This window comes from Aquila chrysaetos, chromosome 17 (genome assembly GCF_900496995.4).
Source record: "Aquila chrysaetos chrysaetos chromosome 17, bAquChr1.4, whole genome shotgun sequence".
Classification (NCBI taxonomy): Eukaryota; Metazoa; Chordata; class Aves; order Accipitriformes; family Accipitridae; genus Aquila; species Aquila chrysaetos.
In genome coordinates this window covers 29,460,172-29,476,027 of record NC_044020.1, presented here as the reverse complement: position 1 = coordinate 29,476,027, position 15,856 = coordinate 29,460,172, and the positions used below count along the sequence as shown (strand labels likewise).

General features: G+C 50.6%; 1 protein-coding gene across 1 annotated transcript in view; it reads left to right on the top strand.

Moving 5' to 3' along the window:
* The first annotated feature begins 537 nt into the window (after positions 1 to 537).
* PPFIBP1 (PPFIA binding protein 1) overlaps positions 538 to 15,856 on the top strand; it is a 117,704-nt gene continuing 102,385 nt past the window's right edge. Inside the window, exon 1 of the mRNA XM_030041559.2 lies at positions 538 to 660. The gene's annotated coding sequence lies outside the window, so the exon portion shown is untranslated. The remainder of the gene's footprint in view (positions 661 to 15,856) is intronic.

Genomic DNA, 15,856 nt, shown 5'->3' with positions numbered 1-15,856 from the left:
CGGGGGTGGAACCGTCGGCCGAGGGCCGGATCGTGAGGCGCGAAGGCGGGCGGGGGGAGCGCCGCGGCCGCGGGGCGGGGCGGACGGGAAGCCCCGCCGGGGCGCAGGGAACTCGGGGGCTCGCAGGCGGCCCGGAGCCCCCCCTCCGCCCCAGGCGGGAGGGAGGCCGGCCCTGCCCTGCCCCTCACCCCGCCTCGGGCCCCGGCCGGGGCGGCGGGCGGTGCCTCCGCAGGCTCCCGTCGGGCGAGGCGCCCCGCGGTGGGCAGGCCCGAGGCTGAGGCGGGGGCGGGGGGCTCCGGCCCGGGCCCCGGCGCCGAGCCCGCTCCGCCCCTCCGGCGGCGGCGCCGAGTGACTGCCGTCGAGCCCAATCAGGGCGCCGGCCCGGCCCGGCGCTGCCGCCCGCCCCGTCGGGGAGGCCCGGCCCCGGGGCGGGGAGCGAGGCGAGCGCCCGGCGCGGCCCGGCCCGGCCCGGCGCGGCCCCGCTGGGTCCCGGCCGCCGTGTGCGAGGCGCGGGCGCGGGCGGTGCGGGGCGGGGCGCGGGCGGGGCCGGCCGGGACGGGGCGGGCGGAGCGGCGCGGCGCGGAGCGGAGCGGACCGGGCGGCGGCGGGGGCTGCCCCGGAGCCGGCGGAGGCGCGGCCGCCGTGGCGTTTGAGGCGCAGGTAAGGGGCGCGCCGCGGAGCTCCCGGGACCCGGCCCCGCTCGGCCGTAAACCGAACCGAGCCCGACCGCGGCAACTTCGCGTCCCGGCGGGCCGAGCCCCCGCCGTGCCCTTCCCCGCGGCTGCCTGGCGCGGGCGGCGGCAGCGCGCACCGACGGCCCCGCCGCGCCGTGCGGGCCGCAGCGGGCCGGGCTCCTCCCGCCCCGCCTGGAGGGCGGGAAACGGCCGCCACAGCGCGCCCCCCGCGTGGGCTGGGAGCCCGCCGTGAGCCCGGCGCCCGTCCCCCGCAGCGGCCGTGCACCGTGCGGGGAGCGGGCGGCTCTCGGGGTGGAGGCGGGGGTGCGAGGAGGGGCTCCCCCCCCCGCCTCCCTCCCTCCCTCCCTCCCTCCCTCCCAAAAGCCAGCCGGCCCTCTGTCCTCAGGCTACGTTTAGGTGTTCCCGTGCTGCGTTTGCTGCATCCTAGCTGGAAGGGGGAACGAGAACGGTTTCAGAGGGAACGTCGGTAATTGGCTCCTGATCTTCTGTAACGTATTTACGTGCTGGCACCGACATCGTTTTTAGGGGAGTTTTGGGGAGAGGTAGGCTCCGGCTTAATCTTTTCGGGCTTTAGTAGGACACTTCAGCTACAAGTACCGTGAAACTTCAGTTGTGAGTTTTATCTTGAACTAACAAACATGTTTTGATTTAAGGCTTGGGGTTCGTACATCCTGTAATTATTTCTTTTACATGTGTTTCATTTAGGTCTGTGACTTCTAAAAACTGAAATAGCTGTGCTAGCTCACGCCCTGGCTGAGGTACAGCTGTAGCAGTAAAAAGGTGCTTTACACCTATGCAGTTATTTTTGTGGGGGGAAAAGTAAGCTTCAGTGTTAAACGCTTCGCTGTGGTGTAAAAACACGTGTGGGCTCTCTCATGGAAGTGCAGTGCGGCCCATCTCGTGCAAAAACGCAGATGAAGGGTTCAGAACTCGGGCTTGGCTGTGTCTGAGCCTTCAGAGACTCTGCTGTCTCTCCTTATTTTGGCCCAAGCACAGATACTACCAGCAGCACAATGCGTAAGCTCTGGTATGTATTGCAGTGGCAGCACGATTGAGCAATACGAGTGTCTCTGCGTTCCAAAAAGTAAACGGCAAGAATGGGTCACTGAGTGAGAATATTCTCTGTGCTCACATGATTGAGTATCTGAGAGGAAGATGTTTCAGTGTGCCAACTCCAAATTTATTGCTTCCATTAAAGGTAGTAGCCATAGCTTGAGGATTTACGTTTGTGAAGGACAAAAGGGACTTGTAATTATAATAAAAACCATGAGTATGGGTTTCAGTAAAACCAGTGCATGCAGTGAGGCAGCATGGCAGGTTGGTTTGAGAGGCATCCTGGAAACTAGGAAAACTGAAGTCTGCTTAAACTCTCATTTCCAAATGCAGCATGGATTTTGGCCTCTTAACTTCCTCACATCAGTAAGAAATTAAGAGCTGAAGTGCTCCCTAGTTTGGCTTAGTACCCATCCCGGGGGACTTTTGACAATGGGATTTAGCAGAGTTTCTTGGAAAGCTGTATGAGTTAGATGAACTCCTGGAAGCAGAGGGAGTTGTTCGGTTTGCCGGTTAGAATGACTGTCAATGGCGTGCTGCGTTGCTCGTAAATTAAGGTCGGTGTTCTCGTGCTTGGAGTATGAAGTTGATGTTTCTCTCCTCCCCGAAGGCAGTGGAGCTCTACCTGTTTGCCTGGCTGTGGAGTGGGGGCCCTTAGGAACGGGTTCCCTCTTCAGCAGTGTTGCTCCTGCTTTGAGGCACGCTGCCTTTGAGCAAGGTGCTGTTAGGTATTCAGCAGCCCCTGTAACCCTCTCAAGTGAGATAAGGGCAAGAGCCTGAGTCCAGACACATGGGTCCAGATTCAAGCGCTTCTTCAGCTTTGGTGAGTTTTGCCCTGGGTTTTCATGTTTGCTGGATCCATTGTGGGTTTAAGAGTTCTGCTGAAGAATATTTAAGTTGCTGTGTCCTGTCCACATGTGTCTGCAGCAGATCCGTGCCCTGGAAAAAAATTGGTGAGTAACATTTCCACTTGTCCCTGAAACGCAGGGTGGAGCGAGCGCCTTGAAATGAGGGTTGTCACATGGGGCAGATAGCTGTGGTGAATGTCATCTTTTTTTCCCCCTACTTAGATGCAAGTCCTGTTTCCATTTTGCGTTGCACTGCCTATGCGGTGTAAAACACATTGCAGGAAGGAATGGAGTCCTGATGAAAATGTCTGTGGAGGTGTGTGGGGAGACTTTGCTTGTGACCTGTGTCAACGTGAGGATAATTGTTAACATTCCTGAAATTACACTCATTCCCAGGAGACTGAGGTTCCCAGGTGGTGCTGCCAGCCTGTCTGGTCCCATTGCTCGCTGGTGTTGAGGAGGACAAAGTCTGGTCCCTGCTCACTGGTCAGGCCTGGATGGCCTGAGGACAGGCAGTGCTGCGTGTTACGAGGCGTATGGTACAGCATGCTTCAGGAGGTTTTGTGTCTCTTGAGTCCATCCAAATGGGGTTTCTGTGATGTTTCTTTCACCGCTTCAAGGAGTAGTTTCAACTATGAAGTGAAAATCCTTCCCCTGAAGAGGTTTAAAACCAAAGAAGGTTTAGTCACTTTCTTGACAGTGGCGTGATTGCATCAAAATATACCTTTGGCTTACTCGGGACCAGATAGTGTTGCTGTAAACTAGTTTGAATAACTGACTGATTTCCTTTGTTGTGCTTTGCATTATGTGTTTTCTGTGGAGGCGGGGGGAGCGCAGAGGTCGTCAGATCACAGATCCAGTACAGATGGTCCAAAAATGTATCCCTGACTCCTGTAGTGGGGCAAGAGGAGCACAAAAAAATGAATGCCTGTGACTGGGGAGTCCACTGGTTTGCAGTAGTTTTCAACAGATAAAGTAAGAGCCCAAATACTAGGCAGGATTTAGGGAGGTAATAGAGCATTCTGGAAATTCTTGTGGTGTTAGAGGTGGTCAGTAAAGCCCCAGCCCGTGCTGGTAACGTCTGCCTCGGCTTGTATGTGGCAGTACACAAGTTAGGTTGGTATACCTGAGACAGCTTCTTCTCATACTTACCTTTGTTATTCTCAGGCTTCAAAGCAAAACTCAAGTTATGTTGCTTCTTTAAAGCTGTACAATTATGATCTGACCTATTTCTGTCTGTCCAAGCCACATCTGTAAATTTATAAATGCAAGGAACAGGTTTATTGGGAGGTTCAGATGTGTGTTGTGTTCACTCTTCCTCTGTGGAGTTTGTGCATACAGCTGTGCATTAAGAATACATAAAACCACTTAATATCTTCATAAATAAAACCACTTAGTACCTTCCTGTACTTAGGCTGAATAGTGGCTCCCCTCCCCCATTTGTAATTGTGAGATCCCATTAGTCATCCCATTAGCGACTTCACTCTTGGATCCAGCCCAGGAGAGGTAAACTACATTGCCTTGCCTTGTGTTTACTGCTGGTGTTTATACCCAGGCATTTATGTAACATTTATTTAGCATCACGTATAAATTCCTACCCTGACTTGCCATACTGTAAATTTCTTTGTGTCCCCAGAGCCTAACTGGTGTGTTGCAGTGTCTGCTTAGCAGATGTACTGTGCCTAGGTCTCTTGTTTGTCAGTCTTTGCATTTGTGCGGACTTTTTTTAGTTTGAGTAGGACTAGGGCATCAACCTTCCCTGTATCTTGGTAGGAAACTTGACTGTTAGTGATGAAAAGTTGGCTGCTGAACAGGTGATCTGTGAATGGAGAAAGGGTGGCCATTTAATGACAGCTTCAGAAATCAGTGAAGTTTACTGTTCAAATAGCTCTTTGAAGGTGGCAGATTTACAGGCATTAATCTTTGCGTAACGTAGGAAAGGCTCTGTGTTATTCCTGAGAGATTACATCTCTTGCCCCATGTTTGGAAAAGTCAGCATCCAATCCAGAGTTAAAGCTTGGTCCTTCCTTTGGAAGACAGTGTTTCTCTTGCCATGGGGTTATTAACTGCAGTTGTTGCACATTTCCAACTTCAGGCAACTTTAGCAGATGATCACGCTAAGTTATAACATCTATCTCTTTAGTTTTCTGGTGGGATCCTTGCTTTGGATCTCTCCTTGTTTTGAGTGCCCTAGCGAGGGTGCTCAGCTGCGAACACACCTCGAGATGCAGGGAATGATGCATCCATTTTTTCCCTCTTTTTTTCCCCACCTCTCTCTCACAAAGTGACCTGTGTGTTGGTTCAGCTCAGACTAAGGATAGTGGTTGTGTGTTATTTTTCTAGTAGCGTTTGCTGCCAAGATAGTACTTTATTTCTGCTTAAAGGTTGGAATTTTCCGTTAATAATTCAGTCATCAGACTGGATTCGCAGTTGCTTGCCTGTGATGTGTATTGCCCTTGCTATGGGCATATATGATTTCCTGATATCCTTTAGCTTCCAGGCCACTTTGTTCCTCTGTGACTTCTGCTGTACACAAGGAAAGTGTGGTGGGTTAAAACTTTATCCTTTTTCCAGCGGCTGTGCTTCTGTTTCTGTCAAAAGGCCAAGATAAACCAATTATGTAAAGAACTGATTTCTTTCATCAGTGGAAATATATTTAGATACAGGTCTTGCACCCAGTCATAGCTGTAGCCTTTCTTCTCCTTGCCCCTGCCTGGGCCATCTTCATCATTAACGGGGAGGCAGGTGGAGAACTTGGGAAGAGCTTAGGCTGTGCAGTATGGCCTCGCAAACCCGACATATCTCCTGGGTGGGAGTCCCGTGCTCTCTTGCTGTTGAGTGCTTGGCCCCTCTGGGCTGACAGAGCTAATGCTTCATCAGAGCGCTCTTCGTTAGAGGTGCTGTCTTGGGGGAATGCTGTTAAATTCCACCCTCGTGCCTTGCATGTTGCATCTTCTTCTGCATGTCATCTCAGGACCGTGAGGAATGGCTGCTGGTGAAGACCAGAATCGTTCTCCTCTTTCTTCAAAAGCATGGTGCGAGTCTGAATCTTGCTAAAACCACTGGGAGATGCAAAAGCCTGGTTCCCCCTTATCACGAGAATACTTAGGCAGAGAGATTAGATCTCCTGTCCAGCGCTGGGCTGGAAACCTGTGTCGCAGTTTGTGTTAAGGTAAGGATGCTCACTTTCCCTTCTGCCATTCTGCATCATTAAACAGTGCAGGTTGTGTCAAAGAACCAGGACCAGAGGCCATTTAAGCAGTCTCTGGCTTGTGGTGTTTGAGGTAAGATAGAAATAACAAAAAGTATGACTTTAAGCAGCTATTTGCATACGTCTTGATGGTAATCACACTTCCAGTAGGGCACAGTGTTGTAACTCTTGCGTGAATAAAATCCCTTCGAATGCCACCTGTGAACAAAAGGCTCCAAGATCAAGTACACTGATCCAAATGTTGATTTGTACTTGTACCTTTCTTTCTAGACTTTTTCCTAAATACTAGTGGAAAACTTAAGGCTAAAACTTGAGCCGGCTGTTTCAGCATCTGAACTCTAAACTGGAGAATCTTTGTGCTGTCAAAGACAGCTGTCTAATTATGTCTTGGACCCGAAAAATCTGATAACCACTAGCGTGAATCAGCACATTTTAAATCAAAGAATTCTCTTGGCTCCAAATGTGACGGATTTGGGAGAACAACTTTATTTTCTTCCTCTGTAATGCATGCATCAAAACAAGAGGAAATTATAATGATTTGATCTTGCATGCCTTTTCTCAGACTGATCAATTCTGAAACAGAAATCTAGGGAAAAATATATGAATGTAGAATATAACCCCAAATAGTTCATGGGCACTGCAGTGGTCGAAGGGAGATAAAATGTACACAATTTTTAGTTGGTAACAAAATAGCTTTACTACTGTAAAAACAGACAAACTGCCAAACAACCCCCCAACCTCCTCATTTTCAAATCTTTGCCCCATAGTGCTCTTTTATGAATGACAGAAACAGGAACACATATGCGTTTACCAGACCAGCACCAGGATCTGGATGGGGGATGAGGAAGGGCGGTTCCTTTTGTTGATGCTGTGGCAGCTGTGCACACAGCTGTCCGTGTGCTCCGTCAGCAGGCATGGTCATGGGAGTCTGGTTCTCTCCCAGCTTCATGGTTGGGCATTCACGGGCTGAAGGTTCAGCCTAGCGCGGTGTGAGTCCTAAGGATTTCAGACCAAGTTCTAAAATTCAGAAGCAAGGTCCTTAAAAATGATGTCTTTACTTGCTGTAAAGAAGAATGGTTCGGTGAGAGTCTCAGAGGCTGTTTTGTTGGCCTTTGCCGCTCGATGCAGAGTTTGGCAAAAATGTCAGAGCTGGTTTCTCTCTCTGCAGCGGTAAGGTGTGGTTAAGCTTTATGATCTCACTTGCGCTTAAAGGAGTGACCAAGCCATGGCTTGCAGGCTGTGTGCTGTTCACAGTAGTTTTTGTGGCCTGTGGTTTACTGCTGGCTACCTGCTGTCCCAGGGACACTGCAGGTAGAGTGCAGGAGGAGCGTGGTTGATACGCGCACAGAGCTTCATTGGAGGTTCTTGCGGTACGTCAGACGCTTTGAGGGTGTGCTTAGATTGTGTGTTCTGCGCTGCTGAGTGTCTTTCCACAGCATGGGTCTTCATCTGAGCAAAATTTAATTTCTGATTACCTACTCAGTTCAGGGAACTTGAAGTCCATTCAAAGGATCCAGAATAATCCAGGAAGTCTAGGTAGGTGTTCTACTGAAGTCTTGACTTGATATTTTCTCTCTGAAGCATATGTACTCACTAGCTATAGCTATGTATGAAGCTTAGACAGAAATACAGCCTTTGCAAAACATGGGAAAAGTGTAAGCCCTGTTGAAGGAGGTTAGCTATTTAGACTAGCCCAGATCATAGGGAGTGCTAGGGATGGGGAAAAGAACACACAGGCCCTTTAGAGGCTGGTCTCCCTGTTTTTGGATGTCATGAGATTGGCACATGAAGGGGTCTGTAGGATCAAATTAAGATTCTGCAGGGTGTAATGCTGATAATGAATGTCTGCCTTGAAGAGCAGGTGAGGAAGAGTATCTTAATTGTAAAAAAAGTGCTGAGCTGTTGCTGTGTTTCTGAAAATAGTTATTATCCCACGCGGTTGTAGCACTTGTGGTCTTGGGTTCTATACAGCTTAGCAAGGACACAGCTGGTGTGTGTTTGTAAAAATCAGTCTTGCCATATGGAGACTGCCAGAATCTGTTTTCCCCTAGGCTTGGATCAGGTAGTTTACTCATATGGAAGAAGTCCTGTGGAGACAAGGTGTTGGCAAGGAGAGGGACTGTGTAGACTATTGGGATCTCCTCAGCTTGAGTATGAATGGGTATTAGATGTCCACCGTGTGATTGTGTTGTTTTGCCTTATTTTGGAAGTTTTTCTTGTGGATTTGAAGCATCTCCTTACCGCCCTGGTTTAGGTTTATAAATCCACTAAAATGTAGTGTAGGTTCATCTTTGTCCATCCCAGGGGAGCAATGGGAGTGTGCTGCCTCTGAGAGCTGCTGTGTGCAGGATGCAGGGGAGGCGAAGGTGAAGGCCAGGGTGTGTATGAGGCTGTGGCTGCGTGGGAGCAGGGAGCGTTCCTGGTGCTGGGACCTGCATAGGTTTCCCTATCCAAATGTCCAAGCTGGGAAACGCACTTTACAGTGGGAGGTGGTGGTCTGATGGCTGTGCTCCCTTTGCTGCTCACCTGGGGCCTTTTTTCTCACTGTCTTGCACTGGAAGCATCTCTGATAGACAAATGGCAGGGCGTGGGGTGGTACATCAAGCTCCTTTTTTTAAGAACCAGACAAAAACTTCATCCTCCCCAAAATGCTGGTACACTGAAAACGCAAGGTGCCCCACACCACAGCTGACAAGTGCTTTGTGTAACCTACCTCCTGGGGACCTCTGTGCGGCGAGGGGGGGACCTTCACATTGCAGCTGCAGGCTGAAGTAGCCGTCCTTTGTGGCTTCTCTCAAGATCCAAGTTCAAACGGCTGTTCTCCTCGAACGGGGTGTGATTATAGACAACTTCAGTGGGTTAGTGGCTTACATAGAGGGAGGGGTATAAGGACGTGTTGGAGCAGCCAAGGCACACTGAGTGTTCCCAATTCCTGCCCACAGCTGTACGCACAGTGGAGCAAAGGTCTTCGAGAAGAGGTGGGTGTGTTGAGCAACTAATCTCCAGGAAAGGCATATGGTAGCTGGATGCCTCCTGGTGGGTTCAGGTGCCAGCTTTGTTGTAGCATCCTCTGTCCTGCTTCCAAAACAGGATTAAGCAAAAGAGACTGTTTCTTTACTCTTAATTTAAGTCTCTGGGAACTCGGTTTTGGTTCAGAGCAGACCTGAAAAGGCTTGTCAGTTGGATCTTAGAGCCATCAGCATTTTTTTCCTCTACTTAACTGAAGCTCATTTAACTTGTGACAGCACTTTTAATTTGTTATATTTGTAAAGGAAACATCAGGGGAAGGTTCAGAAATGCATATTAATTTGTCTCTAAGAACTTGTCTTTCTTATTTCAATAAAGAAGAATTTCTTGTCTTAGGCTGGGATTTTTTTCTACATTTTGTGGGTTTTGTTTGTTTGGGGGGGGTTGTTTGGTTGGTGTTTTTTTTTTTTTTTTTTTTTCCTTCTCCTCCTCCAAAAAGAGCAGATAGTGGCTTACCTTGGTCTACACCTTCCCTTGGATGTGAAACATCTAATTAACAGGTCCTAAACAGAAGTATCCTGTCAGATGTGTCCTCACTCATCCTGGAGCTGGTGGTGGACCTTGTGCATAGTGCTGGGCAGGACCACTGCAACCTCTGATGGTGCTGGACAGAAACTTGTTTTTTTGGGGTATCCTCGGGACGTGCAGCACTACTGGGAATTTGGACACTGTGGGGGAGCGCACATCTTGTCCCGCCGCCCGTGCCTGGGAGGGCTGCAGCCCGTTTCGGTGGCGGACCCCAGGGAGGTGTGCGCAGCATGGCTCCGCTCTCCGAGTGAGCGGGAGGAGTGCTGCTGGGTCAGGGGTACGGATGCGGCCCCCTCCCAGCCTGGTGCCCCAGGGGAGGCGTGTGGGCATCCAGCAGCAGCGGCTGAGGCCGGGCTGTGCCCTGCGGCATGGGGATGCTGCAATCGCGTGGCGTGCCTCTGGCGCCTGGTGGGGCGTGAGACCGGATTCATGGTACTGCTGCGAAACTGGGATGCTGCTGGTGGTGTTGGGGTGGCAGAAACATCTGGGAGCGGCTGGCTGTGGGATGGGGCGAGTCCCGAGGCCGCCGTGTGGCGTTGCCCCTCTGGCTGGCTTGCCCTGCTCGCGGGGCAGCCCTGCGCTGGTGGGCACCGAGGCTGGACGGCCTTGCTGGCCACTGGCTAGTAGCACCAGCCACAGAAGCGTGTTGCAAAGCTGTGACTGGGGCGTTGTGAATGTGGGCCGATCGGGCTGTCGCTGAGAGCAGTGAAAGAGTCTGTGCGCTGTCTAGACCGAGCGCTTCCACCCACGGCGGCTGGTGGCACCCGTACACCCCGAGGGCGGTGGTGGCACTCCTCAGCTGGCTTCTTGGGGAGCTTAAAGGATGATTAATCCTTCCCCCCTTTCAAGCCTTCACACGAATTAACGAAGCAGTGGGGATGATGTGGTTGGGTAGACGGATGGGCGGGCATTATGCGAAAGGAGCAGTAATGGGTCTGTCATAGGTGCAAACGCTTCTGCAGTAGCAGCATCTTGCTTGCTCTCCCTCCGTATGCGGTATTGCTTGAGAATGTCCTTTCGGTGAACAGCTGTGAGGCTTTAAATGCAATGTGGAGATGAAAAGATTGACATTTGTTTTCAGGGTGGTGCTGGTAAACTTCCTGCAGCTTGGTGATAGAGATAATTCTGCAGGCTCTGGCTCCATTGTTGTGACTGGGTCTAAGGTGAATTTAAGAAAAATGTTTTGGTCAAACAGGCTTTCCTTTCTGTTTTATCCAAAGGGAAAAATCTGTTAAGAGCCTGATCTGTTGCTCTCATTACTGAGGGAGTTTCTGAATGGGACCTAAATCCATAATTATTTGCGCGTCCTTATCTGTGCGACACAGTGTTTCCCAGGACGGTATCTCGGGTTTCAGACTCGCTTGTTGTGATGCATGGTCTTAAATCCACATACACAGAAGTGTTTGATCACAAAGGTGTCGTCATGGTGAAAGGCATTTCTCTGGGAATCATTTTGGGCATCATGGTAGAATCGGCTGCTGAGGACCAGCATTTGCTCAGCTTACAGCAAGCTCTCGAGCTGTTGTCGGAAGGAGGGTAAAGTGCAGGATTGTTCAACCCGTAGTCTATCGCAAGGCTGTAATGCCTGCAGAGGGTGGAGAGGAGGCACTGATTACCTGCAAGGCCTGCTGGGGATGAGGCTTCCATGTTAACTGCTTAAAGGGAGAGGGGAACATCCTGTAGACTAGCATGATTATTGCAAGGATGGAGTCCCACCATGTCTCCAGAGAGCTTTGTATCAGAACAAAACCACAGCACGCTGTCAAAGAGTGCCTCCTTTTATGCAGGGCGATGACAGTGGCAGCTAGAAACGTTCTTCCTTTCGGACCTGGGTGGCAGGCTACCCCTCTGTTGCCTGCATGCTATATAGTGGTATATTTTTACCTCCTTACTTGCAGAAGTACTAAAGCAGGACCTGGAGTTCAAGGCTACCTCCTGCAGGGAGCCTCCATGCTGCCATCTCCATCTGAAAATCTGTTTCCATTTTCTTCAGCTTCTTACTCTCAGACCTTGTGGTACTTAAAACTCCCCCTTCCTTCCCCATTCTTCCAAGGAATTTTACATAGAAATCAATAGCTGTCTAGTTATGACAGCAAAATGAAAAAGGCTGTAATGTCTCCATAGCTACCTAAAAAGTACTTGTAAAATGCTGGTGGAAGAGAGTGCCCTACAATTATCCCATACATTCCTTACATGCGGACTGAAAATCATTTGCATTAGTTAAGTAATCGCTGCACACTTGTCCGGTGAGGAATGTTTGGTTACTGCAATAAATTTTTGTTCCTTTAACCCTGTGAAGCTGAAAAAAATTAATTTGTTTTACATAGAAAACTAACTGACCTGAACTTTCAGTAGATAAGCTGATTGTAAACGTACCAGCTTAATCCAGCTTGTATTTTTTTTCTTGTGTTTCATGTAGCATCTGAAAAGAGACCGCTTGTGGCAAATTAGCCAGGGTGAGGCTACAAAAAGATTGAATTATTCCTGTTTGAACAGTTCCCAGCATGCGAGCACTTGCTGCTTGGTTTGTACATCATCTGTATCTTGAGTTAGCTTGCCAGAGCTGCTGTGATTGAGGCAAAAGTAAATAACCTCCAACTGGAAATCTTGCCTTTGATGTAAATGATAATTTATTCATTCATCAGTGAAAATATCACGGAGATACGATGAGCAAAAATTGTGGTTACTGTGTGTTTGAGTTTCTTGAAACAAATGTCTTGCCCTGTTGTGTTTCCATGAAGAGAAACTGTTTGACATGCTGTCCTGCGCTGTCCTGAAAAGTCACTTTGCTCCTAGTGAATCCCAACGCGGGTATGAAAATGCAGTTGTCAAAACATATGTGAGGTCGTGCTTGGTGTGTGTCTGTGCCTTACACTGCTCCATTCACTTCGGGGCATGGCATAAAAATAACAGGCTGCAGAGTTAGGTCTGCCACGTTTAGGCAAGGCTAAGCTTACTGTCAGGCGTCTGTAAATGTAGAAGGAGCTGAAACAAGATGATGTTTCTGTAGGGTCTCGCCTTGATATACTGATGTATTGCAGTGCCTCTTTCAGAGGGGAGGGACTAAAGGGGGTAGGGAAGCTCCGGTACATGTGGCAATAATTTAGGATCGGCTACCCAGTTGTTTGGGATGGCGTGTCCAGCTGGACTGCTGATGCCAAATTGGAATTTGGCTGTGATATTGCAGTTAATTCCTCTTCTTACTAAGTGTGCTGTATCATTTTTCTATGGCTGCAGTAATTAGGGCCTGGCTTTACTGTTGCACGTGGTGAGGAACAACATTTCTCTTCCTTAGATCCAGCTGTGTTCATGTAGCTCCCACAGGGTGTGCATTTAGGAGCAAAACGAGGGGGCTGTCTCTGTTTTTCGGTGTTAAAAGGAAGAAACAGGACCCCACCACCTTTCCTCTGAGCCTCGTTGGGTTTGCTGTCTCTTTTTGCCCTAAGATGTTGGGCCGTTTGTGGGTAGGATGTTACTTGCCATAAGCAGAGCGAGGAATAACAATGTGGTGCGTGAAATACCTGCTAGAGGCAATGTAAGTCCTGCTTTTGCTTCTAGTGAGACCTCAACTTTGCATTGTCTGACTTCCCGTGTTTTTCTGGAAAGGGAGAGGTTAATGGGGATGGAGACCCAATGATGGCCCAAGTAGAGGTGCCTTTGCTGTTGTCCCTTTTGTCTGGGCGAGCTGTTAGCAAGATGGTTGGTGAAGGGAGGAGCACATCCTGGTACTGCCCGCCCAGTGTGGAGGGGGTGGCGAGGTCTCTGCTGCTGAAGTCTTTGGGCATGGAAGTGAGAGGCAAGGAAACAGGCCCCCCGTGGGGTGTAGGGGGGGGGACTGGGCTGGTGGGGGTAGAGGTGGGCTTGTTGGGTGGCGAGAGCTCCTCCAGAGCCAGCTGCCGCAGAGCAGGTCATCCTGCTGGCTTGAGGAGTTAGAAATCACAGGGTCGAGGATACAACAGCACAGTCCAAAATACCGTCGCTTGACGTGAAAATAACAAAAGAGACCCTTCCAGGCTGTGAAATTTTGGATTGGATGTGCTCAGCTAGCTGGCCGTCCCTGTGTGGCCGCTATCTGTCTTGCAAGCCTACGTCGCTCTGCCGCTGCCTGGCTGGAGCCAGCATCCCCTGTCCTGTTGGTCCCTCCTGAGAGCCGGGGAGAGGAAGAGTGACCTCCGCAGCCGAAGCGTGTGTGACCCTCGGGTACCTCCACGGGCCATCTTGGAGGACATGCTCCTTACGTGGGCTGCCCCGAGCCGTGGGGCCTCTGTACCGCAGCCCGCAGTCTCCCCGCAGGCACACAAGGAAACTGAGAGCACCGTAATTTATGCGGTGTCATTTCCTTAATCCTTCTTATCTAGCTTGTACTGCAAAGCTTTGAGGCAGAGGTTTTGCCTCTTGTATCTAGACCATCATGCCTGGATCTAGTTGATGTTTATACAGAAGTGTGAGGGCAGCCAGAGGTTCTCCAGGGTCTGATAGAAACCATACGTGATACTAATCCAAATTAAACTGTGTTACTCATTCCGCGATAAACAGGAGGTTACAGCACAGACTCAACGTGTTGCATAGCTTTGAGACTATGAAGAATGAAAAGTGAATCCTCCTCTAAAAGTTGGCTGCGCCTGTATGAGGCTTGATGAAGTTTTGAGACAAGCCAGTACACCCAGCTCACTGTGTAGGTGTTTGCAAGAAACGAGGCAGATTTATGGGAGACGACTGTGGGTACAGGGAAGCAGAAGGGTGCTGGAGATGAAGTAAAGTAGCTGAGCAAAACGTGGGCCTCCTTGGGATGAATCTGTGCTTGTGGGCCGGCATGCTCCCCCTGCGGAGGAGGGAGAGGTCAGGTTGCGCGCCCTGCTAACGGGGGCCCAACTGGAGCTGGTTCGCCTGTGTGACAGGATTTTGCGTGCTGTTCTGGAATGCCTGCTTCCTCCTTGTGCTTCGCAGTGACGGAGTGTGTGGCAGGGTTGAGGGAAGCAGGGCAAAACAATCTGGTCGGGGCAGCCTTTGAGTGGGTGGGCGACAGCCCTGTTCTTGCTGCAGAGCCTCTTGTGGGGGTCGGGGAATGCTGGAGGTTGGTGGGTGCCCCAGGTGTCAATGGGGTGCTTGGCACTCCCCACGACAGCAGGAGAACATGTTGCTGGGGCTGGCTCTGGCCCCCATCCCCTTTTCCCAGCACTGGGGTGGGTGTGTGGTGGACTTCACAGCAGTGATGGCATTAAAGACAGCCTCAGAGGCTGGGATGGTATTCCCTGATGGAGTCGGAGTTGGCTCCCAGAGGCATGGGGCTTTGCTGGCTTGTGTGTTTGGAGTGGGCACAGCTCTCCCAGTGAGGTTTTTAGGCCTTGTGAAAAAGCGTACAAAAATGTGCGTGGTCCGGGAGATGTGCTGGTGTCAAAGAGCAGTGGAGGCAAGAGGTGGACTGGTGTAATTTTACAGTCCAGTTTACTCTGGGCTTGAACAGTCGGAGTACTGTGGTGCTCTGGAGGGTCTGCAACGCCACGTGCTTCTTGCAAGGCTGGGAGTGGGGAGGGATGGATGCCACCCGGGAGTTTCAGACTGCAGGTCAGCATGGGAGCGCAGTGGTGCTTCTCCATGGGAAAGAAGCGCCCACATGGTCTGGCTGCCTCTCCTGCCTGTGCAGAGATCATGTTGGTCTGGTGGATGTAAATAGACTTTACATCCTGAGGAGAGGCAGTTTCTGAGCGAAACGCCGATTCTTAGGTGGTCCTGTGTGCTAATATTGGAGAAGAGGAGCAATTCTGTGTTACAGTGTTAGAATTGCACACGTTGGGGTTTTTTCAGGTGTGCTACATAGGAATAAAGGATGGAGGAAGGTACTGCTGGTGGTGAGGAAGGAACTTTCTAACTCTGCACTTGTGGGTCCCACCTTCACATGGGCCGTCTGCTTGGCACTGGGACCATACTAATACTTGTGTTTGGATTTCCAGAGAAAAGGCTTCCTCTCAAGACTTCTGTTGTTACTCACATCTGTGAAGCTGAATGCAGATGCTGCCTGTCAGACTGCAAAGGTTCGTGTCCAGCTGTGTATGTACAGAGAGGGAGAGATGTTATTTTGGCATCTGCAAAGACATCTTACTAAAAATAGGCTAAAGCCTATGAACCCGGGAGCAAAAGTAGTTGTCCCAAAAGTCTTACTTGATGCATCTTTCTTTTTCTTTTTTCCCCCCTTAAGGAATATTTGTTTGGTATATGCTCTGTGTCTCAGCGTTTGCACAAATGCTGGTTGTGCTCATGCCGGAGCTGCTGCTGGGTGGATGGGGCCAGACTGAGCTCCCGCTCGTTCCCTCTGAGGCTGGGGATATGTTGCCTCCCTTGTTTTCACTGCTTTCCTGCTATCCTGCTTTTTATCTGTCTTTCTACTTTTGGATGTTGAGCTCCTCGCAGACGGGGCTGCCTGACTGCGTAGCATGCCGAGCCCTTGTGGTGTACAAGGGCAGACCGTGCAGCTGAGTGGGAGTGATGCTTTTCAG